Genomic DNA, 26,930 nt, shown 5'->3' with positions numbered 1-26,930 from the left:
ATGTTTTAGATGTATCAGCCTGGAGAAGGGTACCAAAACATTTCCACAGCATTGCACATACCATGGAACATAGTGCAGACAGTCATCAAAAGGTGGTGAAATATGGGGCTACAGTGACATCGTGAAGGAGTGGACATCCCACCAAAGTCTATGAGAATAGAAGACCAAAACTGACCAGGGAGGCTGTCAGGAGCCCTACAGCAACAGTGAAAGAGTAGCAGGAACCTTCGACAAGTACTGGGTGTGTACTACATGTCACAACAATCTTCCATGGTCTCCAGATGTCCTACCTATAGAATAGGGTTGGAAGATGGCAGAAGTTCCTCACAGCATACAATATCCAGGCCTGGTGAAAGTCTGAAAACAATACATCGGGTGTACAAAATCAAGTGGGAAAATGTGTTATGGTAATATGGGACCATGGTTGAACTCTTTGGCCACAATTCTGACAGGTGTGTTTGGCGCAATAATACCACTGCACATCACCACAACACCACCCCCCATGATGAACCATGGTGATGGCAGTGTCCTGCTTTGAGGTGCAGTTCACAAGCTGGAACTGGGGCTGTAGCCAATTTAGAGGGGATTATGAACAGTTCCAAACACTGATCCCTTGTGACTCCAATCCTTCTGGTGTCTTCTACATAGCTTTGGATGGTGAGGAATTCCACCTTTCACAATGATAACACACCAAAAGAATTTATTCCATAAAGCTTTCGGGTCTACACCCTTCATCAGTACAAAGCAATAACATTACTACAATATTTATGTGTACTGATGAAGGGTGTAGACCCGGAAGCTTTATGGAATAAATTCTTTTGGTGTGTTGTGTACTATATGCAGTTGGCAGTAGCACCATTGTTTTATTGAGTTCGAGTTACTGTGGTGTATACTGTCTGCACCTGTTCGTTAAGGAGAGCTTCAGCCCTTGGTGGATGTGATTTAGTTGGAAGTTTGGAAGTTTTATCTAGGATTAATCCAGTGTTTTTGCAGTTATACCATGGAAGTGGTAAGACAAGAATCAAATGACTCAGTTAAGAAATTATTGAGACTTCAAGAAAATCCGTTACTGAAAGTAATTTTTGATACAGTTCCTGAACAGCAAATAATGAATAATGAAGTAAAAGAATTTAAGGAGCAGCTTTTGTCTTTGGAGAAGAAAGTACATACTTATAAGCAGCTTCAGTGGCAGAGGCTGATTTTTCAGGCATATTTGGAGTTAGGTATTGTGCCAAGAGGTTTAAGAATATTAAAAATGCCCTCTTATGGCAATACCTATAATGAACTGTTGATGCAATGGCAGCAGTTAAATCTCAAATTAAGTGCAGACTATATGAAGTTAATGAACACTTTCTTTGAACCAGTAGAAAATAAACTCATAGAAGAAATTGAGCTGCTGGAATATAAAATCACGAATATGTCCTGTTTTAATGATTCATTGGAACTCTATCAGAACTTTTTGACCCGTATTCAAGCTTTAGACATGAAGCTGCAGCAGAGGAAAAAGAATAAACTGCAGAGAGATATGTATGATTTTAAGCAAAATCACATTTTCTCTTGGCCGAGAGAAGAGAATAGTACTTCATTTCAAAAAAGAATGCAGCGCCCTATTAATGATAATAATAACAAGAAGTCGAATCTTTTAGATCAACTTGATACATTCGAGCAGCAGGGAAGAGTAACGGGGCCTGATGCACATAAGAATAATCAGATAGCAGCAACTGCCGTGGCTAATACCAGTCCTGCTTCTTTAAATGACAAAGAAAATGAAGTACGTGAATTACCACTAACTGATGGTGAGACTGACGTCAGAAAAATGGCGCTGTGCCAAACGAGAACCAACATGGCACCGAGTGGTATGGACATGAGCAAAAGAGCGTCACAAAGGGAAATAACATCTTTTTCCCCTTTTCACCTGAAACAACCAGAGAAGGTTGTTTTACAGATACAACAGAAGGATTCTTATTCATCGCTACAGCAGCAGCAACAGAATGCATCTGGGAAGAGAAAAAACAGCAGTCCACTGGTACACAGCAAATTAAGCAGACGATAAGGAAATTTGCTAAAGGTACTTTGAATTTGTCAACAGTTGAGCTAACAGATGCTCAACTCTCACTTTTGAGTAAAGGTCTTAAATTTATCCCCAATATGAGGGATGGTATAGTTCAAGCAATACTGGATTTAAAAATATTTTTACGTAGTGTTAGTCTTAAATTAATATTTAAAAATGATGAGTCCCATGCACCAATATGCAAGAGACTAAGTGTATTTATGCCTATACTATGCCCTGTATTAATCGCTTTCTCTAATATAGTTGAACGTGAGTTACGTTCATACTATAAAGGAAATGTAGCCAATAAGAAAGTGTATAATATAACTTATTTAGAATATCTAGCTTTGAAAGAACTGCAAACTAATGATAAAATAATAATTAAACAAGCGGATAAAGGGGGAGCAGTTATTGTCATGGAAAAGGACTTTTACCTTAAGAAGTTTAATGAAATGTTGAATGATGTTTATACTTTCAAAAAAATTTCATATATGGAAGTACAGAAAGTAATCGCTGAGGTAAACATGGCAATTTATGAGCTACAATTAGTAAATGATTTGAGCTTGGAATTGTTTAATTATTTGAGTGTTCCCTGTCCAAGAATACCTCAAATTTATGGTATTCCAAAAATACATAAAGATGTTATTAATCCACCCCTAAGACCTATTGTCTCTGGTGGTGGATGGATAACAGAACCTATTTCGAAATATCTTCAGAATGTGTTGGGGCAATATATTTGCATCTGTAGTACTGTATTAAAAGATACAAGTGATTTTTTGAATAGTCTTTATGTATGGCAGTTAGATTATGACGTAGATGAATACATCATGGTCACTTTAGATATTACTTCACTGTTTACAGTTATACCTAATGTTTATGGAATTAATGCAATACGGAATTTTTTAAACAGTGAAGTGAGAATGTATGGAAGGGAAATTGAAACTATATGTGCCCTTTTGGAAATGGTCCTAACGCACAATGTTTTTATTTTTGATGGGAATTTGTATTTGCAGCTCACGGGTGTTGCGATGGGAACACCAGTTGCAAACACCTACGCCAATTTGGTGTTATATGAATGGGAGAAAAAAGTGATATTAAATAAAAACAATCATCTTAATGAAAAAGTGGTATTTTATAAAAGGTTTGTGGATGATTGTTTTTTATTATGGAAAATGGTACAGAGTTAGAAAGTTATATACAATATTTAAATAAGTCAACTGATTTTTTAAAATTTAAAATGGAGTCGTCTTCTGAAAGTATAAATTTTTTAGATGTAACCCTGTTCAAGAATAATAATAAATTTGAGTCAAAAGTGTATAGAAAGGAAGTAGATGCGTTGAGGTATATAAGTAAAGACAGCATGCATGCCCCCATATATTTAGAGGAGTTTTGAAAGCACAGTTTACTAGATTAAGTAGGCTTAATACAGATGAAAGTATATTTAGTGAACAGGTTAAAATTATGGCCCAAGAGTTTGAGAATAGTGGCTATTCGAAACAACTTATTAATAAAGCGGTTGAGGAAGTGAAAAGGGAGAGGCAGATTAAATTTAAACCAGTCCTGCAGGGAGGTATGACAATGCATGGAGATGGCCCACGTGAAGATGTGAAGATAGTTAGATATTTAACAACTTATAATTTAAATACGCGTGGAGTGAGCACTATAATAGAGAAGAATTGGCCCATTTTATTAGCTATGTCTGAAGTTAGATCTATAGTGGGGGACAAACCTAGTTTTAGATTTAGAAGTGCCGAAACATTAAAACGAAAATTATGTTATAAAGATTTCCAAGAGAAAACTAAGACCAAAGATAGGATAATAGGCACAAGGAAATGTTACAACTGTTCTTGTTGTAATGACCTATATGAAGGAGAGAATATCTTTAAGCACCCCACTAATGATGAAGTATTCACATTGATAACAATGACCACTTGTAATGAGGAAAGAGTGGTCTATTTGGCTACATGCACATTATGTGCATCTTTCTACGTGGGCAAAACTATTAGAAAATTAAAAGAGAGAATAACTGAGCATAAATCGGAGATTAGGAGGAAAGTATTGACGAATGCTTTGAGTAAACACGTTATAGATAAAGGTGAAAAGCATGTTTTTAGATTTAGGGTATTGGCTACAATAGATATTAGTTTAAGGAAGGGGGATATTAATAATTGTCTAGAATTAAAAGAATTAGAATGGATTATTAGACTTCAGGCAGATGTGTTCCCTGGTCTAAATAATGCCGTCAGCCTAAAGCCCCTACTAGTAAAGAGGCAAAGGGAAAGATTATGAAATACATATAATGCATAAAGTATATGTTTATGTAATAGTTATGAAATGTTGTGTAAAAGTGTACAATGATACTTATATGTACGTATGTATATGATGGTGGTTGCAAGGTTTCTATATATGTTTTTTATATATGTTTATATGTGTATTTATATATTTATTATAATACACTATAACTACATGCAATATAATTGTAAGATATTTTAGTATGGTATTTAAATACTGATTTACTGATTAAGTATTATATTTTGTAATATTATAGTTAGATAGAATTTTAGTATGATTTTAAATGAGGTATTGTCTTTTTAAGATTTGGCTGATTATTAAGTGGTGGGATGGGCTGAAGCATGTGACTATATGATCTCTCCTATTTAAATGTTGTAGTAATGTTATTGCTTTGTACTGATGAAGGGTGTAGACCCGAAAGCTTTATGGAATAAATTCTTTTGGTGTGTTATCATTGTGTACTATATGCAGTTGGCAGTAGCACCATTGTTTTATTGAATTCCACCTTTCCACACAACAATGGCCCAAACTATACATCCAAATCAACAAAAGGATGGCTTCACCAGAACACATGCAACATTCTGCACTGGCCAAGTCAGAGCCCACACCTACATACAATAGGATATATACAAGGTGACCTGAAGAAGGCAGTGCACAGGGGATGCCATTGCAATCTGACATAGTTGGAGGTGTTTTGCAAGGGAAAGTGTGCAAACATTGGCAAGCTAAGATGTGCCATGCAGATAGACACCTTACCAAGAAGACTGCATGCTGTGGTTAAATCAAAAGCTGCTTTAACAGAGTATTACTTTAAGGGTGTGCACACTCATGCAACTAGCATATTGTACCTATTTCATTTACCATATATTACCTGTAACTGATGTGTATGCTCTTCAGTTGGATTGCACAGGTTATATGTCATACAAAATGAAGGCAATGTGATGACCTGATTTCTGAGGTTTCATGCAATATATCACAAAAACCTGGCATGTTAACATTTACTATATCCACTGTAAGCTTGGGAAGTTGTTTGAGTAACAGGATTTGTTCTAACATACATGTACTGCAGGTTATGCAGTCGGCACCTCAAATTAGGACATTGATTAGTGGCACCAATCCACAGGTCAACTCAGTAATGTATCAGACAAACACAGAAGTTATGAGGAACAGACAAATCATATGAGCCACACATGTAGACATTCAGCAAAACCATGTACAGTTGGGAGGTATGTTCTGTAGGAGGTGCCACAGTGCTATACAGGTGAACAGCAATAATTTACATGGATGCAGTGTGTGCTAGGTGAAGGGCCATCACCTACTAACACCACTTACATATCCCAGAGGTGTATATTAGTAGTAATGGTAACTGGAAAGGGCTGAACTGCATGATGCTGAGGGTCTGTCCAGAGTGTGCATGTTAATGTCTGACTATGTATCGTGAATGCCCCAGTCAGCTGATGTGAGGTCTGTGTAATGCCTTTGAGACACCTCACCTGTGTGTGTGTGTGTGTGTGTGTGTGTGTGTGTGTGTGTGTGTGTGTATGCGTACCAGCAAACCTTATAGTGCCGGTAATAATTTACATATGTTGTTTTTCCCTCACAGGTGGACATGGTGGCTGCGGTCCCTCCTGCTCTGATACTGATGTCAGTGTCTCTGCAGACCCTGACCATGATGATACTCATATTGAGGCACAGCTTGGGTTGTCAGGGGCTGAATCTGTGCCATTGCATGGCATCCCACTATTGTCAACCCCATCCCTGCACAGAGTCACAATGCACACACATACCCCATCACCAGTGGCCACAGATAATGGACAGTTGGTGGGTGGTAGCATGAAACAGGCTACTGTAGTGACTATGGCAAGTCAAGTGAGGTTCCAGGCACTAGCCATAGCTAGAGTACTGTTGAGGTCCCACACAGGCAGATGGCAGGGGTGCTCAGAGGAGGATTGCAGCCCATCATGCCCCTGTTGCAAGTGCCACAGCAGCAGTCACCAGACACATGTTTTGGGCCATCATGGGGGCACAGGGACATAATGAATGTAACACCAGACATACACACAGGGTCGTGGATGAGCACATCCCTGGTGTTCATGGTGATATTCGTGAAATCACTGCAGCTATCTGTGAGCATACTGAGGTCATGGATAGATGGTGGGGGAGACCTTGGTACTCCATGACTGTGGAATATCTGTGCTTGAGCATGTGGTGGACGATGGCCAGCAGCCACATGGATGTAGAACAGCACCACAATCAGCTGAGGGTCTATGTGGCCGTGCACCATTACGTTCCCATACTGGCAGTACCACCAACACTACTGAAGGGGGTGTGCTGTCCAGGCCATGACACAGCAGGCCATGGGCAAGTGATCCTGGCCAGTCCCAAGAGGGATGCAGATCCAGCAGCCGGCAGTCACCATCATGGAGTAGTACTGCATCTGGACTTGGCCCTGGTGGTGCCGGTGATACCCTTGTCAGCTCCAGTTCCCATGTCTGTGGCCAGAAATGGTGAACTGTACACCCTGCCATGTATGGCCCACAGCTGTCCAAAATACCCCTGTGTAGGGTGCCCACATGTTGTGACCATGTGCATACATGACATATGCCATCGGGCATTTGCATGATACCTGTGCAACATCCATGCCATCCATACCATGAATGCAGGGCCATGCTAATATGGATCTGATGCACAGGGTGACTTTAGTAGAGTGTAGCTATTTAATGCTGTGTAAGGTGCTGTCATCTGGCATTTGTAATGGGTACACATCAGAATGTGTGTGTACCTTTTCAGCCATGATCAGTGGTGGCTGGTGACTTCAAATCAAAGGGGGGCTGCAGGAGATAGCTGAATGGGTGGGGTCAATGGGAAGGGGTGTGGCCAACTAGAAAGGGGAGGAGCTATGCTCAAAACCACAAAAACTGTAACTTTAATTAAATACGCTGCCCTGGGTGCCAAACCATCATTATGAGAGTCCAATCAAGACAAAATGAAGTGCAGAATAAAAAAATATTTCAATGCATTGGCTGCATGACAGCTTACTTAATATCTAGATGGAAACAAAATGTTCTGAGGCATGAAAACATAAATTACTTGTTAAATGCATTACTGGAATGCTAGTTAAAATCAAGTATAAGAAAAACAAGCAGCACTCAACTCAAACCACTTCTCCTTGTACTGCAATTCTAATTATAATTTATATTCAGCTTTATTAAAGTACCAAGTAACATGCTGAAAGTAGCAATCTCTGTGATACCCCCACTTGTAAAAATCTTTCTTATCCAAAAAAGACCTGCTGCCTGACAACTATCTACTTGTTTTATTGGGAAAACATGATCAAAGTACAAAATGAAAAGCAAACAAGAAACAAGCTCAAGATACATTGCTTAAAGGATTACTGCACAGGTTATGGACCACACATGATAGACTGGCATTCTGTTTAGTTTACATGTAAAGCTTGCAAAGATGACTGCAAGTCTCCAACAAATGTAATGAGCTTCTTAAAATAATGTAATCCTGTCCTTTATTACAAATACTGTCATACGCATTTCAATATCCAAGGCTTATATGTTATCTATGTAAGTATTCTCTGCATGGCAACAACAGAAAGGCTTTCAATGTTGGCAGTTCTTTAACAGTATGCTTATTAAAGCTTACTTGCATCTTACAATCTCAGACAAGCTTACCTGATGGTCATTAAAGCATTGCTACTTAAACACACAGCGAAAGGCACTTTCTGAATAATAATAAGCTTAAATCAACAGTATAAAATATGACAGAAATGAGAACATTCTGCAAAATCAAGGACAGATGAAAATCCACTGTAGTACTTGTGTCTACCTTGGATGGTGGATACTCTGCACATTTACACTGCATAACTGCTCCTTGCCTTGCTTGGACACATCCAGGGTCACTACATGGGGGATGGGGTGCAACAAGCATGTCACCATTTGAAATATCTCTGGCTGACTGTGATGGCCCTGGCACATTTGTCAAGTCTCTCAACCTCAGAGCGAGACATCTGGACAAAGCCATAGATAGAAGTGGGACGAAGGCCCAAAAATAAGGACAATTTTTAAATATTGCTCTTATAAACTTAGAAAGATATTAGAATAGTAGGTCTTGCATTAGTATGATTTTTTTGGGGGGTATGAAATCTGAAACTCAAATGTCTGTCATTATTTTCTAACTTCAGTCTTTAATGATTTGCCACTAATTTGTCAAAAAAACACAATTTTATGAAAAATGGACCAAAAATGTGATGCAAAAATATAAAATAGCCACACAATACAGCTGGGAACCTGTCAAAGAAGGGACACTTTTTTAATATTAGTACTGCTAACTTGAGCAGCTGACAAAATAAAATAACCTACATGCATTTCTGAAATAAAAGTAATCTATAACTGATTATTTATTTATTTATTTTACATTTGTTAACTGGGAAATTCCGACTGGACCAGGTCCATTTTCAGTGAAGGTCCGGGGAGAAAAGCTCCGGCATCAAGTTATACAAATACAGTACATCCAGCATAATACACAAAATAGGTTACATCATGTATGCTGAGCATGGTAATATAACAAGAAATTAAGAAAACACTCCAGGTAAAAGAAGATATAGAAAATAGGTAAAAGACAATGTCAGTTACAGTACAGCCAGCATACTACACAAAACAGGTTTCATCATGTATGCTGAGAATAGTAATATAACAAGAAATTAATAAAACACTCCATGTAAAAGAAGATATAGAACATAGATAAAAAGACAATGTCAGTTATACTTTGGTAAGAAAAGAAAATATATCAAGTAAGATTCTACAGTTAAAAGTACCCTTTCAGATGACCAAGCCTACAGGGGATCAGAGATCCAGCATGTGATCAGAGAGGAGTTTGGGGAGTTAAAAGCAGTGTGGGTGGGGTTATGCAATACAAGGGCATAACCATGTACTAAGAAGATGCGATTTGAGGGAGTTTTTGAATATGGATGTGGAGAGGGCAGTGGACACGGATAGGGGAAGAGAGTTCAAATTTCTGCAATGTTGTGGGAGTCAAGCACTCTCCCTGCATTATTATTAGCCTTGGTGATGGAGGGGAGAAATTTTTCACTAGATCTTAGGTTAGCAGTATAGACAGTAAGTAGGTTGGATAATGAGGGTTTTTTTTCAGGATATTTGAGAATATTGTAGGTTGTGCCCAGCTGGTGATAGTTAAGTAGCTGTGGCAGCTCAAGCCATTTTAGTTCTTTTAGTGCAGTACAATGATGGATTCTATAGGTTGAGTTAGTAGCAAACTTGGCTATTTTATTGCAGCATGGTTCTAGTTTGTCTAGGTCACATTGTCTGATTTAGGTAAAGATTGATGCTGCGTATAATAGAGTCGAGAGGAGGCGGCTTTGTGCAAGACTGACTCTTGCTTTTAATGAGAGAAAGGACTTATGCCTGTATAGGAAGCCTAGCTTTTTGTCTACTAGTTTTATGGTATATGAGATGTGAACATCAAAGTGAAGATTATTGTCTATTTCAATGCCCAGAAGTTTGGTGTGATTAGAAGGTGAGATGGTGGTGCCGTCCTTAGATGTTATGTTATGTTTTTTTTTTATCTATTGGGGTAAATAATAGCAGTTTTGTTTTTTTGGGATTTAGGTTTAGTTGGATACCTGATATCCATTTTTCTACTGAGTTAAAGGTATCTTGAGTGAGTGTATGTAGGGTGGTGGGAGATGAGGCGGAGCAGATCAGGGTTGAATCATTCGCATATTGTATGAGTGTGTCATGTTGTGTAGACCAATTGAGGATATTTGTGAAAATGGAGAACAATAGTAGGCCCAGTACAGAGCCCTGTGGGAATCCTATGGTGGTTGGAAGTTGTGTAGACAGAGTTCCTTTCCACAAGACTGATTGTTGCTTGTCAGATAGGTAGCTTCTGAACCAGGCTATAGTAAAGGAGGTGAAGGATAATGATGTTAGTGAGTCAAGTACAATGGAGAGGGAGACCATATCAAATGCTTTTGAGAGGTCTAGGAAAATGGCTGATACATATTTGTTATCATTCCTGTGAAGGTTTATATGATTAGTGAAAGATAGAAGGGCTGTGGTAGAGCTGTTATGTAGATGGAAACCATGTTGTGTGGTAGATAGTAGATTGTGTGTGTTAAGAAATGTCATCACTTGCAAGTGGATGTATTTCTCAAGAATTTTGGATAGGGGGCAAAGGATGGCAATAGGTCGGTAGTTGGAAAATTCGTAGGAGTTGCCTCCTTTATGGAGAGGAATGATGTGAGATACTTTCCAGAGTTTGGATATGTAGTATTCTAGTAAGGAGCGGTTGGTTAGAATGAAGACAGGACATGATAGGGAGTCACTAGCTATTTGTAGGTTTGCAGCAGGTATGTTATCATTTGCCAATGTGGTTGGCTTTAGTTTTAGGAGGAGTTTTTTGATAGCTGAGGTGGGCACTGGTGATAAGCTGAAAGAGGGGGTGATGTGGGATAGGTTCGGTTGTGATTGAGGTAGACTGTTTTTGGTTATTTGACTGGATAGGGCTAAGATGGATTTAGTAAAATGGTTATTAAATTGAAAAGCTATGTCTAGGGTATTGTTAGTAGAGCTGGGTGCTCGAGTAGTGGTTTTGCCTGGCTGTAGTAGGTGAGTTAATGGCATGCCAGAATTTTTGTGGATTATTTGAATATTTCCTTTGGGCGCTAAGAAAACAGTTTTGTTTGTTTATTTTGGATTCAACCTTGGCCTTGTTTCTAAGCTGTTGATAGTATTGCCTGGAGCTAGGAGTTTTGTAAGTTTTCCAGATTTTCAAGGCTTTATCTCTGGCTTTTATTAAGGCTCTGGTGTCCCTACTTAGCCAGGGTGTGTAGTTGGCTTTAACTTTGATCTTTCTGCTGGGAGCTAGACTCTTAAGGATGTTAGAGAAGGTAGTATTGAAGTAGTCTACTGCCTGGTCTAACCCAAGTGTCCATAGTGGTTCCCAGTTGCAGTGGCTTAGGACAGTATTTAGGTATTGTGGAGTAAGGTTACGGTCATGTCATACGAGTTTGTAGACTACTGGTTTGGGGTGATTGGAGTGTTTGTGGAGTAGGAAGGTGGGGAGATGATCATTTAGGTCATCTCAGAGACAGCCTACTGTATAGTTTTGTTTGGGATTGTTGGTTAGTGTTCAGTCCAGTATGTGTTCTTTCTTTGTTTTCTTATCTAATCTAGTTGGTTCTTCAATTAGTTGAGAGAACCCATATAGTTTGATATGTGTAGAGGGGGTGCTGGAGTTACAGGCTGCCCAGTCAGTGTTAAGGTCTCCTAGTAGGATCGTTTCCTTTGTCCAGTGTAGGATGTCTTCTATTATGAATGAATTGTTGCTTGGAGGTATGTAGCAGCATATTATATTGATCTTCTTGGTGTTTCTTATAGATAGGACAGAAAATAGGATTTCAGCTTTTTGAAAAGTGGGTGGTGTGGTGTGCAGGAGCTGGAGGTTAAGGGTGTTTTTAAAGAGAATGGCTACTCCTCCTCCTTTCCTGTTTGTTCTATCATATCCAAGTGTATTATACCCTGGGGGGGAGAAAGTCTTCATCTTACATACTGGGTTTAAGCCAGGTTTCTGTAATGGTGAGTACATCAGGGTTGTAGTGGGCTATGAATGCATGTAGGTCTGTTAGCTTGTTGATAATACTTCTTATGGTGAGATTTAGGATCAGCAGGTCAGATGTTTGTCTGGCTGAGAGGGGACCTGGATTTGGGTGAATGTCGCCAGAGGTTAGCAAAATTTGTAGGAGTGTCAGTATATGCTTTTTAATATTAATCATTTGTGAGCTTGGTCTATGTGTGTTTTTCTTAGTGTGGTGAGATGGTGTCATTTTTGTTAGTGGGTAATATGTAGTTGTAAGATTTATGATTGTGGGGCAGATGTAGAAGTGTGTGTGGGTTTGAGAGGGTGGGCTAGTGTGGGTAGTGTGATAGGAGTAGTTATGCAGTGGTAGGTCTGTTTGCAAGGAAGTTAGGAAGGTTAGCAATAGTAGAGCTAGTGATAGGGATGCGAGTGGGGGTAACATGATAATATTTTGAGTGAGTAGTACAACTAAGATTCCTGGTTGGTTGTGTGTGAGGGTGGAGGTGTGTTGTCTGAGAATGTGTTGGGAGTAGGATCAGTGTGGGATGTAATTGGATTGGAAGGTGGCAGGAGGTAGGATGAGTGGGTTGGGCTAGTTGTTAGGGAATTAGGGGTTGGACCACTGGTCAGGTGATTAGGAGTTAGAATAAAGGTGGAAGTAGTGGGGGCGGGTGAGAATTGGGGACAGGGAGGGGAGCAGAGCAAGCCCAAGCACAGCGAGGGCGAGTGGAGCGAGTCTAACACTGACTCCAAGTGTTTCTTTAGGCTTTGGTAAGTATGTAGTGTTAGCTTAAATGGTTATATGTTAAACTGAATTTCAAACTGAATTATTAACTGTATTTTAAACTGCATGTTTGCACTAAGCTATAGACTATGTTATGGGCACAGAGTATAATTTTCTGACATTCTTAAAAGGATACAAAATTTAAAGCTGTGGTTAGTTACAGATGAAACAGGAGAGGTAATGAATGCTATTTTATAGATTTCAGTATTTCTCAAAAGAAAATAGACTTTAGTTTGGGGGGGGCACTAACTGGAGAGTATTATGCAGCTGTTTCTTCCTGGTGATGTACTCATCAGTACAGTGGTTTGATTAAGAAAATATACAGCAGAATGTACTAATACACTCACTAACATTTGTTTAAGTTAATGCAGGTAAGGTATTTTAGTGTCTAGACACTTGGAAGTTAAACACCTACATTAGTGTTTAGTCTTTTTGGTTGCAGGACAAGTGTTTGTGGGTGTCCAGTACTCAAAACAGAAGTTTGAAATTTCCACTGCTTGATATGGGGGGCATAGACCTGCTTGACTGGATGGGTGGTTTGGATTACTGAAAGAAAAATGGAAGAAAAATGCATTTGGTTAAGGCAGCACATACTGAGTGACCAGTCAGATTGGACTTGGTTTAGCAATAGTCAATAACAAAAACATCAGGTAATGGTTATTCCTGCTTCAGCACCTGATAACATAAAATCTTTATTTATGGCAGCATACAAAAATAAAATGTAAATAATATATAAAGCAGTTCTCTACTAAATTAAGCAAGATACACTTTCAACATTTTTAAATGCTAGTCAATGCAGTTAGAGCAGTTAAATGCAACATGTGAAATAGCCCTTCTGGCTCTATAACAGTAAACAAGGTAAACAGAACATATCTAGGTGCATATGTGACAGCAGTTTATTAAGCAGAATTATCTAAAGGCATCCTGCAGCATTAAAAAAATAACAGAAACAGATAGTATAAGCTGTTGTACTAAAAAATTATGTATTAAACCACAATGTACAGCATACCTTGAATGCAAAAACTTACAGTTATTTATTAATTGTAAACCCTCCATGTTTTCTTCCAAAATTGCCATTTTGCGTAGGGATTATTAGGGGAAGAGCAACATTTTGAGCCAAAATCGGGGACAGTTGAGAAGTTTGGATATGCCTAATTCTAGAAAGCAATTTATTTGCACGTACCTCTCAACCTGTTAATGCAGGAAACTTGGACAAGACCAAATATATTGGGGGAACATATCAACAGTACTAAAAATTGCTCTTGTATAAACTGAGACAGTTAATAGAATATAACAGGTCTTGCTTTAGCATGCATTTTTCTGAAGGTTATGAAGTCTGAAACTCAGTGTCTGTCATTATTCAGTGACTTAATTCCTAAATGATTTTCCAGAAAACCACAATTTTTTTGAGGAACAAACCAAAAATAAGAAGCAAAAATCTATTCATTCTGTAAAAATCTGGACAGTTGAGAAGTATAGTTCAGCCGAGGCTGACTTTGAGTTTGCTGCCCTTACCCCTCACAAAATCATGACCAAATAGAGCCTTCCCCCTGCTTCCATTGCAATGAACCATTACTTGGCTATTTCACCCCATTTACCATAAACACTAATCTGCATACTAGTTTACTTCTGCGATGATTTGGACTTCATTTGTAAGTTTTATTTTGCATTTTACAGCACAAACACTAAGACATCTGCTAAACAAAGCAATACAGTCTCACAATGAAAACAGACTTAGCATTACAACTTCTCTGCCCTTGGAACTCAAATTCATTGAAACAGCATTGAAACCCACATTCAAAGAAAATACATTTTGCCAGTGGCAGATAAAGATTAACTTGGTCTGTTTTCAAATCATAGAACCATTGCACACAAAACATACATGGTCTTTGATACACCTTCCTGATTCTATTAAATTATATTCTTTGTGCAATACAGTACAGTTGTTAGAGGGTGTTAGTAAACAATGAAATAAAATGCATGCACCAATAATGACAAAACTGCCCAATTCAGAACATTTTTCTAGTAACAATGAAACAAAATGCATGCACTAGTAATGACAAAACTGCCCAGTTCAGAACATTTCCATCATAAAAGTCTACTCAAACTTCTACAGTCCACCAGTATCAGTAAATATGTTCCATCTCTGAAGAAGTAAAAGTCATCAAATTTACATTTTCCAGGATTGAGGTGAGAACTCCTACTTAACTAATTATTTGTACTATAGTGTTACGCAGTTACCGCATGTGCCAGAGAGCTTATACGGACAAGGTCTGACGAGAGGGACTTCTAAGGTGACTGATATCTGCAGGACAGCTAAAGTAGGGAAATGGGAAGTGTACTGGGCTTGAATTAACCCAAAAGCTTTAACTTATAAACACACACACTTTTACATTTGCCAAGACTGAGATGAGAATTCCTACCTAACTCTCTATTTGCACTATAGGGTTACACAGTTGTTGCACGCACCACATAGCTTATAGGGCTGCGGCCTGATGAAAGGGACTTCTATGGTGACAGACATCTTTAGGACTGCTAAAATAGGGCAATGGGAAGTGCACTGGGTGGGAAAGGCCTGTTAATTCCACAATCCTACTGACAATTCTCTAAGTGTATGAGCATGCCCAGTGTGACCTTCTATAGTAAATGTGGGATTCCATTCCAGGGATTGTTGTACTCCAGGTCTGGTTTGTTTTGTGCTACAGCCATACCTCTTAACCTGTTGGTGCAGGATATCTGGAGATAGCCTATCAAAATGGGGAGACAATAGGCCATATGGCGATTTTAACTATTTCACTCAATAATGTATGGGTTGATAGGGTTACAGGGTCTGATTTAGCAGACATCTGATATATGTAAAGTTTGACACTGTTATGTTTTGTTTCAGTACCTCATGACATACCTCCTCAGATCATCACAGTGATTTACCAGAGGAATACAGGATGGATTATGCACACACCAATATTATGGGCCAACTGCTACACATTCTTGCACAATCCAGCCTGTTGAGACATGTGCTTACAACCAATTTACTGCTGGAGCTGTGGAAACAGTCTAGCACCTTGGTGATATATTACAATGGTGGAATTTCTGTGTATTTCTGTTCTGACATAGTTGGATAATATAGGTCAGGCAGGATCAGTGTAACAGGCAGACTCCAGATAGATATGTAGGGGATAAGATATGTGTGTGGGGGGGTGTCCTGGGTCAGATATGTTGGCTTATAGCTACCAGTACTTTGCATAGGAGTCTTCTCAAAAGTTGACTGCAATTGGAGGTTCTTGTGTGTGTCAGACTGCTTGACAAGAATGGAGGAGTGTGTGTGTGTCTTACATATATGTATGGTTCACCTCATTTTGCTTGGCTGGCCACATTTTAGGGTCAGGATGTTGCATAGGATGAGTGATCAGGGAAGGGTGCATTACACCCCATGGCTGTGGGACAGGGTTCTGTGGGTGCAGACATGTCACCATCTTTCAGGGTTAGGACTGCCTTCAATGAGTGCATTCCCATGTTTGGACTCCTAGCCCTGCCTGTCGATTGCACAGGATATCACAGAATGTCCAGATTCATGAGTCATATATCTGGCTGGTTACCCAAACATGTGTGGTTTTCAAGGAAAAGTGTTTTGCAAGTCATTCAGGGTTGAATTCAGATATTACTAACAGTTGACATTGCAGTTTCAAACTTCATACCCTTCAGACATTCCATGCTAAGACAATCATTACATCAACTTTCTAAACTTATTAGAGCAGCATTTCAAATGTGTCCTTCTCTTTGGACCTTTATCACCTCACTATTCAATGCTTTGTCCAGATGTATGGCTTTCTGAGGCTGGCAGGTTTGCTCCTAGCAGTTAGCAGCATGGCCTTTCTTTGCATTTTGTAGACTGTGTTATGTTGGTGTTATGGACCTCATGACACTCCCTAGCAGGACACTGTGGGTGAGGCATGGATATTTACCAGAGGCCTGTAGGCCAGGTGTGACAGATGCAGGCCATCTGTAGCAAGACAGTGCATTCTGATAATTATATGTTCCCAGGCTGCCGGCAGTGGACACCCCTGGGATGGCACCAGTAAATTGACTGTGGATGTTACTGACAATTGCTTTCTGTTCATGTTGAGCTACCACTCTAGTTAACAGCTGGATGCTGCTTAAGGCTAGGGACATGTTACTGCATTTCTATGGGACTGGGGGGGTAACACATCTGTACACAATACACATTTGCAGAGACTGTGCTATTTGCTTAACATTTTGGTCCCATTTAGCATAGTGGTGTGCCCTATCTTTGTGACTACAGGCATAACAGTATCAACTGCAGGTCAGATTGTTCTGGCTAAACATTTGTAGTTTCAGACTTCTTCCCTTTCAAAGCCATATTGCCACTGCCAGACCTGCTGTGATATAACTGTATGAGTCTGTAGGTGGAAAATTCATGGATATCACCATGTGGGGGCCTTTGCCAGAAATTTCTGAATGGTTTTCTACAGCTGATCTGCTGGGTGAGGCTGGGGGTGAGAATGGGACCCCCACTTTGACATCCATGCATGTGACCTATGACCGCCCAGTTATTTGCCTCACTACATATACTGCAGTGGTATTTGTCAACTAGGGTGGTACTGCATAGTGTGGGTAAGCCAGTACTGGGCATACACTTCCTGCTGTCCCACAGAGCTGTCAGTTGTCTGCTGCTATCCCAGTAAGCCACCCCATTCCCTTGCATGCTTGCATCAATACCATGATATGGTATCAGAACATTCTACTCCATTCATTTATTAAGAAGACTGACTTACCTTGTGCCTGAGGCAGTTGTGAGGACAGTGCTTGAGGGCTGACTATGTCGGATGGACGCAGCACACTGCCTATACATGGTAAGGTATAGGTGGTGTGATGTTTGGTATCCATTTTACTGTGTGTTCGAGTCAGAGAGAGATATCAGTCCCTCAGGCCCTACAGTGTCAGTGTATGTGCTATGCATTGACTCTTTGCCAAGGACAGGGCATACTAGGCACGCCTCCGTCTGCCTGCAGGGGCAGGCTCAGGATGTTCCTCCTCCAAGTCCCTTTGTGTCTGTGGAGACCTTGGCAATGATGGGGGCTGTGTGACCCTTCCCTGTTTTGTTCCTGATGTAGTTGTTTGCACAGGATCATATTGTGTAGCATGGCACATACTATGAACATGTGTGCACATGTGGTTGGACAGTACTGCAAGGTTCCACCAGATATGTCAAGGCAGCGGAACCATGACTTGAACATCCCAAACACATGCTCTATAATGATCCTGGTTTGTGTGTGTGCCTCATTATGGTATTCTTCTGTGGGTATGTGTGCATTTCTGATGGGTGTCATCAACCACGGCTCCAGTGCGTAGCCAGCATCCCCCATCAGATGGCCATATGGGATGTCCCCACTGGCAAACACCTGGTACAGCTGTGATGAATGCCAGATGTGGGAGTTATGATAGCTTCCAGGGCTGCCAGCACACACATTCATGATAATGCCCTGGGCATCGCACATGACCCGGCAGTTGATGGAGTGGAACCCCTTGCAGTTTAGGTAGACCTTACCCTGCTCAGTGGGTGGTACTTTGATGTGGATGTGCATGCAGTCTATGGCACCCAGTACTTCCAGGTATTCTGCTACACGGTGGAAGAGACACATATTGCTGGTCCTCTCGTCACGGGTGCTGGGGAAGTAAATGTGGTCTCATGGCATCCAGGAATCGGTGGAGTATCCTGGAAGCAGATGCCTGTGAGATCCCCATGATATCCCCAGTGGGTCTTTGGAAAGTACCTGCAGCTAGTATTCTTAAGGCTGCACATACCTTGATATCCACTGGGATGGGGTCCCCTCTGTTGGTTCTGGGTCTGAGGCGAGCCGGTACAGCTCAACAAGTTGCTGTAATATGTCCCTGTCAACCCTGTAGTGCTCTACTACCTCCAGATCATGTAGCCCCTGGTAGGTTACCCTGGGTCTGAATACTCTTCTACTCCTCCTTGGTTTGAGTTGGTTGTCAGCATTATCCTCCTCAGCACCCTCACCCTCTTGCACATACTGATAGTTCAAAGCAGCAGCAGCCCCTAACATTTTTTTGCTAGTCTTGTCAGTTAAAATTCCCCCGTATATGTACACCTATAGTGCAGAGTTTGTGGGAAAACAGACTGGAAGGTGCTGCAGATGCTGCCTGTGTGATTGGCTGACTCTGAGACATTCCACCTGCCAGCTATTTTACTTGTATTTGAGTGGCTGTATTTTGCTATTTCCCCTTTTTTTTCTATTCCCCTTCCCATCTTTGCCCATTTTAAGCCCTGAAGCACAGCATGCAAACCCACTGCCTAAATGAAAACAGTGCTGCTATTTCCATTTTTTTTTTTTAAGTCCCAGTGTACGCTGTGCACACCCATTTAGCTAAGGTGAAGATATTTTAGCAGAAATGTCCCTTCCTGGATGCGAACATGCTCTTCATTTCATAGTGTAAGACATTACAGCTTCAGACACACCCACTTGCTTTGCTGCGCTTAGCTAAGCGCCAACCCAGGAAATGGTGCTCTAATGTTCTTACAGCAAGCATGACACACACCCTTTTCATGTTAGCTGCTCCTCCTGCCTACACTATCCTGTTCTAGCACCTACACAGTTAGGTGCAGTGTGTGGATTTAGAATATTTTGTGATTCAGTAAATTTCCCCTTATTTGCATACCCCACTGCCTTAGTCCATAGTTACCGCTTTGACACAGAGCCTTTCCCCTTGACAGCCAGTGTTCCCTGGTAATGTTTTGATTCTGCATGCCATTGACTATAATGGCAAAATGCAGATTTCCCCTAAAATTGACTTTTTACATTGTTTTTTTTTCTATTTTCAGCACGATCTTGTTTGTGTGCTGCTGCCCTATGCTTAAACGTCCAAGATCGGCCAAAAAAAAAGTCGATTTTTTATTAAATTAAGCACTTTCCCATGCCAATGGCCATAGATTTGGCCATTGGCATGCCTAAAGTTTATAATACATGCTTTTATTTGAGCTTTCATGCCTCCATTTTGCTATTTGTAAAAATGTGTTTGGTTAGTAACTGAACACATTTCTTCAACTAGCACTGTTCCTGAAGGGATGCCTGCTTGCTTCCTGAATCACTAACTCACATCATTTGCAGGTTTCTACCAGCAAATGAGGTAATTAGCATTCTGCATGGCTTTCCAACAGTGTGGGCAGGCTCATGCATGTCAGATCAGCTGTTTCCTGAATCGCTCATTGGCCATATTCTGTGCAGAAACGGCTACACTGTTCCTGCATGGAAAAAAAAGTTTAATGAATCCCGGGGATGATTTAAAACAATATATAATAATACTACCACCATCTTATAAATCAACATAGATAGAAAGACATAATTTAAAGCAGCATATAATAATACTACCACCATCTTATAAATCAACTCTACACCTAAGTTTATAGCTATATATATTCCTAGAAACACACACTTGTTAAGATACTAAAAAGACACATCTAGCAGCAAGGTTCAAGTAATAATATTGCACAAGAACAATGTACCACATTATGGGTGAACAAGCACATAGCAGTAGCAGCTGAATTTAAAATATTGCACTTGGGTTAGTAGTAAAAATCATAATGGTTGGCTGGGTTAATAAATAATAGATAAAATAATATTGCAGAGTGAATGGGAAGTCCCAACATCTTGATCTATCAATGATCAGACCTAATGTTGGAGTTAAGAAGTCTGATCACCTTCAAATAAAAACTGTCTTTGAATCTGGTTGTCCTGCATTGAATACTGCAGTATATTTTACCCGATGACAGGCTCATAAACAGACTGTTTGCTGGGTGAGTTGCATCATTTAGTATTTGGGTGGTTCTCTTTAGGCTCCTCAATGTATAAAGATCCTGGATTGTGGGCAGACTAGTGCCAGTTATCCTCTTGGCAACTCTCACCACTCTCTGCAGGGATTTTTTACCGGTGAGTGCACAGCTCCCATACCATAGTGAAATTGGATGTTTGGATGCTTTTAATTGCTGCTCTGTAGAAAGTGCTGATAATGGTAGTTTCACCTTTTTGAGTCTTCTCAAAAAGTGGACAAATTGGTGTGCTTTTTTCCCTATGTGGCAGGTGTTCCCATACCAACAGAGATCATCAGAGATACGAACTCCGAGGAATTTGGTACTGCTTACCCTTTCCACCATCTCGCTGTTGATCAGGAGCAGTGTATGGGGTGTTTGCCTCTTCCTGTAGTCTACGAAGATCTCTTTTGTTTTACTAATATTCAGGTCAAGGTTGTTTCTTGCACACCAGGCAATCAGTGTGTTGACCTCTTCTCTATATGGACTCTTGCCCTCTCTCATGATGAGACCCACAACTGTGCTGTCATCCGCAAACTTAATGATATGATTTGTACTCAAGTTGTTGTACAATCATGGGTTAGGATGTTAAACAATAGGGGGCTGAGAACGCAATCCTGAGGAACACCTGTGTTGAGTGTTATGCGTGTCCACACAAACCTTCTGTAGCTTGTTAGTCAAAAAGTCCAGGATCCAATTGCTCTGACTGCAAAAACCATCTGGCCTGACAACTGTCAGCTGTTTCCTAACTTGATGAAGTGGGCACTATTCATCATTAAGCATTAGCTGGAAATGTAAAGATCACTTCTTTAAGGATTTTTTTTACAGGATTTAAAGTAGCAATATTACCTTATACACAATTGTATGCTTTTTCCATCTTGGGATGAAGGGACTTGCCACAGACATTCTGAAATTAACAGGATATTTGAATCTTCTTGCATCTCTGATTTAAGCTTTTTTTCTAAATATACTTATTTTGGGCATTGAGCAATCTGGGAGGTAGAATCTAGGCTCCCTAATTTCTTTTGACAATAAGAAGTGGATTCCCTAAATTCCTAAACTAATGGGTTTTAATGCACATTGGTAAACGTGCTTGGAAACTTAAACATTTGTACACCTCCTCTTACCTTGTAGGGCTTTTTACTACTTCATTTCTACCATGTTACAGATGCCATCTAGTTAAAGTAGACTCTTGGAAACGCACCAGTTGGACAGCCAAGTTTTATGAGTGTGCTGGGATAAGATAAGAGTCATGCCTACAGCACATTTTGGAGTCCTGATCTTCTGAAATCTTGTTTTACATAGAGCCACAGGCCTGTCTACAGTTTCAAAATAAGAATACATGGATGTTTTACTTTCTGTTAAAGTTATTACCTGTTTCAGAAAGACAGAGATTTCTCCAGCCTTATCCCTGGGGCTACTACAAGCATTTTAATCCCTAAAGGTGGGAGCCCAAATAACTTTGATCAGATACATCTCCCTTCATTGTGAAGTGCAGTGGTTTAAATTCAGATTTATTCCGGATCAATACTATTCCCCTCTGCTAAGTTTTGATGGTATGTGACCCTTCCTGTCGGAAAGTCAGCATCCAGCTGTGTAAAAAAACAATCCTTTTTTATGCATCTTCTCTTTGTTGCTGAACTGAGAATTAACACTCACAATACTCCTAATCTTGTTTCCTGACCATTCATCTTTCCTCCCACTATCTTTTTCATTCATGTAAACAGTTCCATAGTCTTGGTGCCTTGTTGATTGCAAGAATTAATTATATTGTTGACACACTGATGTCCACAGCTGTTCTTGTTTTAAGTGCATTTCACAACTGTAAATAGCTATCCAAGCCAACAAACACTCTTCTGAACATCTTTTTCGTGATGCAAAATATTGGATGCAATGCATCACTTTTCTTTTTATAGCTAATAAATGCTAATGCCTGAATGGGGATCCTCCTCCTTCCTTTCTATTCCTAACTACCCCTACCTCTCACCCTTTGTATTTTTCGAATATATTTTAATAAAAAAAAAGTTCTTTCAGAAAAGTACGAGATATAAAATGCTCCTGGAACATGTTATATAGGTGGAAGTTGATATGTCACCAGCAGTCTTTCTTACATAATGTTTTGATATCGATGTTCTGAACAGTTGCTTGTATTTATTTGGAGGATTTTCATACACAGACAAAAGCAGCTACATTTTTGTAAGAAAAAGCAAAAATTATTTTACTTCTGTCATTTTGACTTAGACTGTCCTTCCCCACACAAAAAAACATAAAGGATGTTTATAAGAACCATGTCTTTGGAATGTAGTAAGAATAAGACCACCTGCTCCCCTTCTACTAAAAGAAAAATTGCAGACACAGAGAAGACATGCTGCTTCACACAGCAGGAATGTAGCCTACCTGAGAATGTTCTCCATTCACGAGGCACAATGCCTGTTTGGAGGCTACAGTTAAATAATAATTCCAGAGGCCCTGACAGATCATATGTCCTGCTATTTAGAAAGCATCCTGCAATATTGTATGGGCCTACTTATGCAGTGTTCTTGGGTCTTAGAGAGAGCATTAATGTCTATTTGCTTTGTTGAGTACTTTATACCCTCAACTATGTTTTAGTTTTGCATATGTATAGATGCATGAGAAAATTATACTGAAATCATGGAATTAGCTGGAAATTGCTCTTAAAATCAAAGTTAGAATTTACAAATTAGTCTTACAATAATGGAATGTCATTTTTGAGAACTATAAATCAGTGTCTCTGGTCATAGGCTAGGGGAATTGTCATGGGTTCTGGCAAAAAAAAAAACTCACTGTGATGATGGCTTGAATAACTACCAAATGTATAGTTGATTACTTGGGAGGCCAAGACACTTTTAAGAAAAATAAAGGCTAATAACCCTCTTGCCTTCTGGGTTATAAAAGACCCCATCCAATTATATATTCTTCTCTGAAATACCAGTAATAATAAAACATTCACTACAAAGAACTTAGTCTTCACTGTGGCATAAACAGCACTGCTTGGATAGAGAGATTCCTCAAATTAGGAATCCCATACATATGGAGCAATATATGTCAAGCAGTGTCAATTTTTGGCCTCCTTCATGTTCTTCTTTGATGACTGGATAGGCACCCAGAAAATCACTGCTGGAGTAATCATTGTGACTCATAGTGAGCAGAGTGGCATATTCACCCACTAAACTCTCTAGGTTGCATGGCTAAGCTCTCTCTGGTCTCCCAGACCCTTGCTTATGCACCAGTGATCCTATGAATGGAACAACATAAATTACAATGAATGGCCAGTCTGCACACTGTAACAGCAGCTAAGATCACACAAAATTAAGGAAGCTATTCCTGGACTATAGAAAAGTTATAAAAGTGTGGAGGAAGATAAGTTTCATCCACACATCACAAAAAGCAGGTCTGAATACCATAAGGGTATATAATGAATGCTAACTGTGCACATTGTCTCTCTGATTGAAATATGTAGACAGACTTCTGCCATACCCATTAATGCACATGTATATTGCTGTGTTGTTTTGAGTGTCAAAAAGTAATTTAAAAACTATATATTAAAGAATAAGTTGTGTGCAGCAGCCATTCAGGAATTCTAACACAATTCAATTGTTCTCTTTATTTTTATGATCTATATGATCATAGATGTGGAGAACATTTTGATGCTGTATCTACACATAATGCATTCTAGTCAGAATAGTTCCTGCAGCTCTGACAGATGTTATGTAACATGTTTTTTCTTTCAGAAATATTTAGGTGGCTGACTTTATTACATGATGCCAGTGGCATGATAGGTGTGATCTTGGGGCTCGTGACTAATCTGCCTGTGTTACATGTAGTCACAGACAAAGGGTTGGCAATCACAGACCACTATGTCTCAGGGGCAGGGTAATAATTTTTTCCAAGGGTGTATGATCTCAGTCTTAGTAAATAATATATAATTGGATGTGAATGGTGAAGCTTGCTTGACTCTCTACAAAAAAAATGCTTTTATTTTATATCTTAATAGAGCACATCTTCCAGATCAATGGCCCTTTGTCTATGACCTCATAAAATATGGACTAGCTGTGAGCCGTAAAACTAGTGCATTGATACATTATTTAAAGTAACATTATAGGTTCATCAAATAAGCATGATAAGGGTGCAGGCTAGGATGTTCTTTCAGCTCTTCTTTATTTATCATTTACAAGGGGTCTATAAGCAGAAAGATCATAACAGTGGAGTGTGATTACATGATATATTTATCCCAGAAACTTGGGATTTTAGTGTGCTAAGATTACCAGGGTATGTGACATTTAATAATGAATGATGAACTGGCTGTGGAGCTATGTATGCATTTATTGAATTAATCACATTTATGTTTTAATTGGCATTTGACTTTTTCAGTGTTTTCTGTCTTTTTTTTTCAGTATTTTGGGGATCACTAGTATGCATCATAACATTTCATTGCAAAGTCCTCATTAGCCTTCATAAACATAACCTTCAGCACTACACTGTCAGAGATATTTTATTTATTTATTTATTTATTTGCAGTATAATTGGTCAGGTGGGTGCATGTGTAAATAAAATGAGACACAGAGCAGTATGAGGACACAGTAGAAGGAATTCTGATCACAAGGGACCATGTAAAAATACCAGGAAGAATTTTGCTTAAATGATATACCACTCAGAATGAGAAACTATGAATCAGGGACAGTATGGTTGAATGGGACAGACACATAGTTTCATAAACAAAATGTATATTTTATAAATGCACCAATTTATTTTTATACAATTTTATTGTCAAACAATACTTTGTCATATTTTCTTTCCACTGTAATATCATGAACTCAAACAATATCGTACAGTGTTGTCACATTGAGTTGATCAGGCTTCCCTTAGAGCTTCCAGTCTCTCCAGTCATGTATAAAGTGAGACAACCATTTTGGTTAAGTATTTATTTAATTCCCCCTCTGTGCTATTTTGAAGAAATTTCCACTCTGTGAGCGTGAGAGTAGGAAGGCACAGACAGACAGACAGACTTTATAAACTGGTAAGTCCATCATAGATTTAAATTTGTCAAACTGTTAGTTATATTCTTCTACAGCTGGTTTGCCAGATATTACTGCCTGAGTCTCTGGTTCTGGATGAAAAATTTTCTTTGAAGCAATGAACGATAAACTGATCAAACAGGAAACTGACAGGAGAACGTCACTCCAGACCATGAAAGTACAAGGATCAGTACTTCAATTAAAACAAAAACAAAGGTTTTATTCACATACAGTAAAGTGCTTTTCATTTCACCTATTAGTGAGACTTCCTCAGACAAAGAAAAAATGCATTCTCACACATTTAAACTATGTTCAATTATTAAGTAATCATCTCAATAGCCTATCCCAGAATAACATCCACCACACCCCCAGTAGGTAACTGTTTCAGACTGGAAGGTAGAAAATATATATAAAATAAAGATAAAAATGAAAAAGAACACAAAAATACATGCAAACAATTATAAATACTTCATACACACAAATTATGACTTTTTAAAATTTATTAAAAACCTATTCGTTCTAACATCTAATACACCCTAAAATAAGCACGTGTATATAACCACCATATTGTATCTCCAACATGCTTGGAGGAAACACCTCCTTGTGCCTAAATTTAAAGTTTAAAAAGTACCTAGAAAGGTTCCTTAAAAGTGTACTGTAAGAATATATGTATAAACCTTGAAGTATACTATGTTGGGGATGGAAATGAAATAAAATAAACAAGATTGAGTTGATTAATCCCATAGTGCTATTATTTACTCAAATTTCTAAACCTAACTTAAGTGGACCCACTCTATCAATGGGTAAAATTCATCTAGCAAGGCTTTTTAATTTAAGAATACAAGATATCGAATAGATTTCATTCAATCCAGGGGGGTAACAAGCTCTAGTACGGAGTTGCCATACCAATACTAGCCTCTCCAATAATAACAAAAATGGACCACCTCTCACACCAGAAAAATACCATCAATAGCTCTAAATTTAAAGGAGTGCATAGGATTAGAACCCACATGTCTAGCCAGTGCGCTATCTTGTTTACATGTCCTAATTCTATAAAGGTGTTCATACACCCTTTCTTTTAATTTTCTATCGGTTTTCCCGATGTAAAAAGCTGGACACATCTGGCATTGAGCCAGATATACTACACCTTTAGAATTACAATCAAACTTACAGTTTAACTTGTAAGAAAACCCTCTAATAGGGAAGCCAGAACCTACCATCACTCTCTATTTCCTACCTATACCGTCTTCTTTATTACATTGTAAACGGTTCTTTAAATTTCATCCTCGCTTAAAAACCACTTGTGGAGGATCT

This window comes from Protopterus annectens, chromosome 2.part2 (genome assembly GCF_019279795.1).
Source record: "Protopterus annectens isolate FY-2018-M chromosome 2.part2, PAN1.0, whole genome shotgun sequence".
Classification (NCBI taxonomy): Eukaryota; Metazoa; Chordata; order Ceratodontiformes; family Protopteridae; genus Protopterus; species Protopterus annectens.
Note: the sequence above shows the minus strand (reverse complement) of the source record.